Below are 7,680 nucleotides of genomic sequence, written 5' to 3' on the forward strand. Positions count from 1 at the left end.
GCTGTTGGTAGTTGTGGATGTTGGTAGTTGTGGATGTTGGTAGTTGTAGATGCTGGTAGTTGTGATGTTGGATGTTGGTAGTTGTGGATGTTGGTAGTTGTGGATGTTGGTAGTGCTGGTAGTTGTGGATGTTGGTAGTTGTGGATGTTGGTTGTGGATGTTGGTAGTTGTGGATGTTGGTAGTTGTGATGTTGTTGGTAGTTGGTGGATGTTGGTAGTGTGGTAGTGTTGGGTGTTGGTAGTTGTGGATGTTGGTAGTTGTGGATGTTGGTAGTTGTGGATGTTGGTAGTTGGTAGTTGTGGATGTTGGTAGTTGGTAGTTGTGGATGTTGGTAGTTGTGGATGTTGGTAGGATGTTGGTAGTTGGTAGTTGTGGATGTTGGTAGTTGTGGATGTTGGTAGTTGGTGGATGTTGGTAGTTGGTAGTTGTGGATGTTGGTAGTTGTGGATGTTGGTAGTTGGTAGTTGTTAGTATGTTGGTAGTTGTGGATGTTGGTAGTTGTGGATGTTGTCAGTAGTTGGTAGTTGTGGATGTTGGTAGTTGGTAGTTGTGGATGTTGGTAGTTGTGGATGTTGGTAGTTTGGTAGTGGATGTTGGTAGTTGTGGATGTTGGTAGTTGTAGTTGTGGATGTTGGTAGTTGTGGATGTTGGTAGTTGGTAGTTGTGGATGTTGGTAGTTGGTAGTTGTAGTTGTGGATGTTGGTAGTTGTGATGTTGGTAGTTGGTAGTTGTGGATGTTGGTAGTTGTGGATGTTGGTAGTTGTGGATGTTGTGGTAGTATGTTGGTAGATAGTTGTGGTTGGTAGTTGTGGATGTTGGTAGTTGGTAGTGTGGATGTTGGTAGTTGTGGATGTTGGTAGTTGGTAGTTGTGGATGTTGGTAGTTGTGGATGTTGGTAGTTGGTAGTTGTGGATGTTGGTAGTTGGTAGTTGTGGATGTTGGTAGTTGTGGATGTTGGTAGTTGGTAGTTGTGGATGTTGGTAGTTGTGGATGTTGGTAGTTGTGGATGTTGGTTTGGTAGTTGTGGATGTTGGTAGTTGGATGTGGAGTTGGTAGTTGTGATGTGGTAGTTGTGGATGTTGGTAGTTGTAGGTGGATGTTGTTGGTGGATGTTGGTAGTGGTAGTTGTGGATGTTGGTAGTTGTGGATGTTGGTAGTTGTGGATGTTGGTAGTTGGTGGATGTTGGTAGTTGGTAGATGTTGGTAGTTGTGGATGTTGGTAGTTGGTAGTTGTGGATGTTGGTAGTTGTGGATGTTGGTAGTTGTGGATGTTGGTATGTTGGTAGTTGTGGATGTTGGTAGTTGTGGATGTTGGTAGTTGTGGATGTTGGTAGTTGTGGATGTTGGTAGTTGTGGATGTTGGTAGTTGGTAGTTGTGGATGTTGGTAGTTGTGGATGTTGGTAGTTGTGGATGTTGGTAGTTGTGGATGTTGGTAGTTGGTAGATGTGGATGTTGGTAGTTGTGATGTTGGTTGGTGTGTAGTTGGTAGATTGGAGTTGGTAGTGTGGATGTTGGTAGTTGGTAGATGTGGATGTTGGTAGTTGGTAGTTGTGGATGTTGGTAGTTGTGATGTTGGTAGTTGTTTAGGTAGTTGGTAGTTGTGGATGTTGGTAGTTGTGATGTTGGTAGTAGTTGTGGATGTTGGTAGTTGTGATGTTGGTAGTTGGTAGTTGTGGATGGTAGTTGGTAGTTGTGGATGTTGGTAGTTGTGGATGTTGGTAGTTGTGGATGTTGGTAGTTGTAGATGTTGGTAGTTGTGGATGTTGGTAGTTGGTAGTTGATGTTGGTAGTTGTGGATGTTGGTAGTTGGTATGTTGTTAGTAGTTGTGGATGTTGGTAGTTGTAGGATGTTGGTAGTTGGTAGTTGTGGATGTTGGTAGTTGTGGATGTTGGTAGTTGGTAGTTGTGGATGTTGGTAGTTGTGGATGTTGGATGTTGGTAGTTGTGGATGTTTGGTAGTTGTGGATGTTGGTAGTTGGATGTTGGTAGTTGTGTTGATGTTGGTAGTTGGTAGTTGTGGATGTTGGTAGTTGTTGGATGTTGGTAGTTGGTAGTTGTTGGTAGTTGGTAGTTGTGGATGTTGGTAGTTGTGGATGTTGGTAGTTGGATGTTGGTAGTTGGTGTCAGGATGTTGGTGTTGTGGATGTTGGTAGTTGGTAGTTGTGGATGTTGGTAGTTGTGTTTTAGTGTGATGTTGGTAGTTGTGGATGTTGGTAGTTGGTAGTTGTGGATGTTGGTAGTTGTGGATGTTGGTAGTTGTGGATGTTGGTAGTTGGTAGTTGTGGATGTTGGTAGTTGTGGATGTTGGTAGTTGTGGATGTTGGTAGTTGGTGATGTTGTGGATGTTGGTAGTTGTGGATGTTGGTAGTTGTGGATGTTGGTAGTTGTGGATGTTGGTAGTTGTGATGTTGGTAGTTGTGATGTTGGTAGTTGTAGTTGGTAGATGTTGGATAGTTGGATGTTGGTAGTTGTGATGTTGGTAGTTGTGGATGTTGGTAGTTGGTAGTAGTTGTGGATGTTGGTATGTTGTGGATGTTGGTAGTTGTGGATGTGGTGCTGGTGGATGCTGGATGTTGGTAGTTGTGGATGTTGGTAGTTAGGATGTGGTAGTTGGATGTTGGTAGTTGTGGATGTTGGTAGTTGGTATGTTAGTGGATGTTGGTAGTTGTGGATGTTGGTAGTTGTGGATGTTGGTAGTTGTGGATGTTGGTAGTTGGAGTAGATGTGGATGTTGGTAGTTGTGGATGTTGGTAGTGGATGTTGGTAGTTGTTGTGGATGTTGGTAGTTGGTAGTTGATGTTGGTAGTTGGTTGTTAGTGGATGTTGGTAGTTGGTGATGTTGTAGTTGTGGATGTTGGTAGTTGTGGATGTTGGATAGTTGGTAGTTGTGGATGTTGGTAGTTGGTAGTTGTGGATGTTGGTAGTGGTAGTTGTGGATGTTGGTAGTTGTGGATGTTGGTAGTTGGTAGTTGTGGATGTTGGTAGTTGTGGATGTGGATAGTTGGTAGTTGCTGGATGTTGTGGAGTTGGTAGTGGGATGTTGGTAGTTGTGGATGTTGGTAGCTGTTGGGTAGTTGTGGATGTTGGTAGTTAGTGGATGTTGGTAGTTGTGTGGATGTTGGTAGTTGTGGATGTTGGTAGTTGTGGATGTTGGTAGTTGTGGATGTTGGTAGTTGGTAGTTGTGGATGTTGGTAGTTGTGGATGTTGGTAGTTGTGGATGTTGGTAGTTGGTAGTTGTGGATGTTGGTAGTTGTGGATGTTGGTAGTTGGTAGTTGGTAGTTGTGGATGTTGGTAGTTGGTAGTTGTGGATGTTGGTAGTTGTTGGATGTTGGTAGTTGTGGATGTTGGTAGTTGTGGTGTTGGATGTTGGTAGTTGTGGATGTAGTTGTGGATGTTGGTGCTGGTAGTTGGTGGATGTTGGTATGTTTGGTGGATGTTGGTAGTTGTGGATGTTGGTAGTTGTGGATGTTGGTAGTTGTGGATGTTAGTAGTTGGTAGTGTGTGATGTTGGTAGTTGTGGTTGTTGGGTAGTTGGTAGTTGTGGATGTTGGTAGTTGTGGATGTTGGTAGTTGTGGATGTTGGTAGTTGGTAGTTGTGGATGTTGGTAGTTGTGGATGTTGGTAGTTGTGGATGTTGGTAGTTGGTAGATGTGGATGTTGGTAGTTGTGGATGTTGGTAGTTGGTAGTTGTGGATGTTGGTAGTTGGTAGTTGTGGATGTTGGTAGTTGTGGATGTTGGTAGTTGGTAGTTGTGGATGTTGGTAGTTGTGGATGTTGGTAGTTGGTAGTTGTGGATGTTGGTAGTTGTGGATGTTGGTAGTTGTGGATGTTGGTAGTTGGTGGATGTTGTGGATTGTTGTGGTAGTTGTGGATGTTGGTTGTGGATGTTGGTAGTTGTGGATGTTGGTAGTTGGTATGTTGGTAGGATGTTGGTAGTTGTGGATGTTGGTAGTTGGGATGCTGAGTTAGTGGATGTTGGTAGTTGTGGATGTTGGTAGTTGTGGATGTTGGTAGTTGGTGGATGTTGGTAGTTAGTCATTGTAGAGTGTGGATGTTGGTAGTTGGTAGTTGTGGATGTTGGTAGTTGTGGATGTTGGTAGTTGGTAGTTTGGTGTGATGTTGGTAGTTGTGGATGTTGGTAGTTGGTAGTTGTGGATGTTGGTAGTTGATGTTGGTAGCTGTTATGTAGTTGGTGTGTGGATGTTGGTAGTTGTGGATGTTGGTAGTTGGTAGTTGTGGATGTTGGTAGTTGGTGGATGTTGGTAGTTGTGGATGTTGGTAGTTGGTAGTTGTGGATGTTGGTAGTTGTGGATGTTGGTAGTTGTGGATGTTGGTAGTTGGTAGTTGTGGATGTTGGTAGTTGTGGATGTTGGTAGTTGTGGATGTTGGTAGTTGGTAGTTGTGGATGTTGGTAGTTGTGGATGTTGTTCCAAAGCCTAACACAACAAAATGGACAGCACTTTCTAAGGTGATGGTTAATTCAAAACACTACTCGCATATTAGAGCTGATGCATACGCTGAGTGTAAAAAACATTAAGAATACCTGTTCTTTTCATGGCATAAACTGATGTCACTTGTTAAATCGACTTAAATCAGTGTAGATGAAGGTGCCGGGCACACCGGTTTGTGTCAAGAACTGCAAAGCTGCTGGGTTTTTCCCGCTCATCAGTTTCCCGTGTTGAGGATGTACTGAGGGTGTAAGAGGGGGTGGAACTCAATATTAGGAAGGTGTTCCTAATGTTTGGGACACTAAGTGCATATGCTTATTCATATGCTTATTCCTATATATGATCACAATCCTGAAAAAAAAACGGAATTAAAATAATGATTGGGCCGTTATACAATACATAGACTACCGCATATTACACAGAAAAAAATATATTTTAAATGATTTAAGATGTCTCCCCCCCAGGGATCGGACCACCCAGTTTATAATGTAAAATAGTGGCAAAATGACTTACAAGCATATCTTGTCTGCCAAATGAACAGGCCTACAGCCTCTATGGCATGGCGCGTAGCCAGATAACATACAGTAGGCCAATTCCTATTCTGTTCTTCTGAAATACATTTTCTTCATATCATAATGCTTCTTCAGACCTGCCTAAAATAAATAATGGATTTATTGTGATGGTGCATATTAAATTGATTTATTAGACTTATTAGACTTATTTATTAGACTGTTTAAATGTAGATGTTCCAAAGGTGTGAATCAGCAGCTTGTATATGGCTTGTAGAGTATGTGTGGAGGCCTGGAGATGCTAAACATGTTTATGTTAATTAACGGTCAATTACCATGAGACCGGGGGGACAAGGAGGGGGAGGGGACAAGGAGCGGGGAGAGGGAAGGTGATGGTGGGGGAGGAGAATGGTGATGATCGTTATAAAACCCCTCAGAATATACATCAAAGGCATCATACTGTTGCACGGTTTGCAGAAGTATTTCTACCTTGTCCACAACCTTACCCCCCCCATGCACATTGACTCGGTACCGGTACTCTAGTTTATTTGGAAAATATTTTCTTGAACTGCACTGTTGGTTAATGGCTCGTAAGTAAAGCATTTCATGGTGTATTCGGCGCATGTGACAAATACAATTTGATTTGATCTCTGGGATGAGGCGATGAGGGGATGAGGCGATGAGGGGATGAGGCGATGAGGGGATGAGGCGATGAGGCGATGAGGGGATGAGGCGATGAGGGGATGAGGCGATGAGGCGATGAGGGGATGAGGCGATGAGGGGATGAGGCGATGAGGGGATGAGGGGATGAGGCGATGAGGGGATGAGGGGATGAGGGGATGAGGCGATGAGGGGATGAGGCGATGAGGCGATGAGGGGATGAGGCAATGAGGGGATGAGGCGATGAGGGGATGAGGCGATGAGGGGATGAGGCGATGAGGCGATGAGGCGATGAGACGTGTATCATGAGGATGATCAAGCAAAACCTTTTCAATCTTATTTCCTGATTCTATTTCCCCCACTGCTTCTTTATCCTTTGTGTCCGCTGACCTGAAAAAGGTTGGACAAACAGAACAGAACAGAGAAGAGAGGAGCTTTAGAGAGGAAGATTATATTTGGCGCGAGAAAGAGAAAGTCTGTCGTTGCCTTGAGCTCCATAACAGAATGGATTTCACTACATTAAAAGGAAAGAGGAAAGCGAGGAAGAGAGAGAGAGAGAGCGCAAAAGAGAGAGAGAGAGAGACTGACAGAGACAAAGAGAGAGAGAGAGACTGACAGAGAGAAAGAGAGAGAGAGAGACTGACAGAGAAAGAGAGAGAGAGAGAGAGAGAGACTGACAAAGAGAGAGAGAGAGAGAGAGAGAGAGAGAGAGACTGACAGAGAGAGAGAGCGAGAGAGAGAGAGACTGACAGAGAGAGAGAAAGAGAGAGAGAGACTGACAGAGAGAGAGAGAGAGAGACTGACAGAGAGAAAGAGAGAGAGAGAGACTGACAGAGAAAGAGAGAGAGAGACTGACAGAGAGAAAGAGAGAGAGACTGACAGAGAGAAAGAGAGAGAGAGAGAGAGAGAGAGAGAGAGACTGACAGAGAGAGAGAGCGAGAGAGAGAGAGACTGACAGAGAGAGAGAAAGAGAGAGAGAGACTGACAGAGAGAAAGAGAGAGAGACTGACAAAGAGAGAGAGAGAGAGAGAGAGAGAGAGAGAGAGAGAGAGAGACTGACAGAGAGAGAGAGCGAGAGAGAGAGAGACTGACAGAGAGAGAGAAAGAGAGAGAGAGACTGACAGAGAGAGAGAGAGAGAGACTGACAGAGAGAAAGAGAGAGAGAGAGACTGACAGAGAAAGAGAGAGAGAGACTGACAGAGAGAAAGAGAGAGAGACTGACAGAGAGAAAGAGAGAGAGAGAGAGAGAGAGAGAGAGAGAGAGAGACTGACAGAGAGAGAGAGCGAGAGAGAGAGAGACTGACAGAGAGAGAGAAAGAGAGAGAGAGACTGACAGAGAGAAAGAGAGAGAGAGAGAGAGAGAGAGAGAGAGAGAGAGAGAGAGAGAGACTGACAGAGAGAGAGAGAGACTGACAGAGAGAAAGAGAGAGAGAGAGACTGACAGAGAGAAAGAGAGAAAGAGAGAGACTGACAGAGAGAAAGAGAGAGAGAGTGCTAGAGTGAGAAATAGCAGAGACAGACAGAGAGAAAGAGAGAGGAAAGAGAAAGAGATAGAGAGAAGCAGAGATAGAGAGAAGCAGAGATAGAGAGAGCGAGAGAGCGGGAGAAGAAGAGAGGAAAGAGAAAGAGATAGAGAGAAGCAGAGAGAGAGAGAGAGAGCAGGAGAAGAAGAGAGGAGAGCAATAGTAGTACTTCTGTTATTTGATGTCCTGGGTCTGTGTTATATATCAGGTTAGAGCAGCCAATTTAGCCCTGTGTCAACACATTCTACTTTGATGAATCACTACCTAGCACCAATGAAAGAAAGGAAAGAAGGAAGGATTGGGAGAAGAGGAGGATTTTCTAAGGGAAGAGAGAGAGAAATTAGACAGATATATGGATATGGGCTGAGTGGTGGTATTAGCTTGATGAACTGTTTCATGGGACATCACATGATGGGATTTATTAAATCTCTTAGTTAGTCAGCGAGGACAGTTAGTAGTTCACTGAGGTGTTTGAAGAACAAAATGGAGTGAATGACTTGAAGGTCTTTGGAACCATAAACCTGATTTATCCACAC

General features: G+C 44.0%; 1 protein-coding gene across 5 annotated transcripts in view; it reads left to right on the forward strand.

Moving 5' to 3' along the window:
• LOC115107493 (neurexin-3b-like) overlaps positions 1 to 7,680 on the forward strand; it is a 357,997-nt gene that overhangs the window by 27,396 nt on the left and 322,921 nt on the right. The gene's annotated exons all lie outside the window — the stretch shown is intronic.

Source organism: Oncorhynchus nerka, linkage group LG24 (genome assembly GCF_034236695.1).
Source record: "Oncorhynchus nerka isolate Pitt River linkage group LG24, Oner_Uvic_2.0, whole genome shotgun sequence".
NCBI classification, from domain to species: Eukaryota; Metazoa; Chordata; class Actinopteri; order Salmoniformes; family Salmonidae; genus Oncorhynchus; species Oncorhynchus nerka.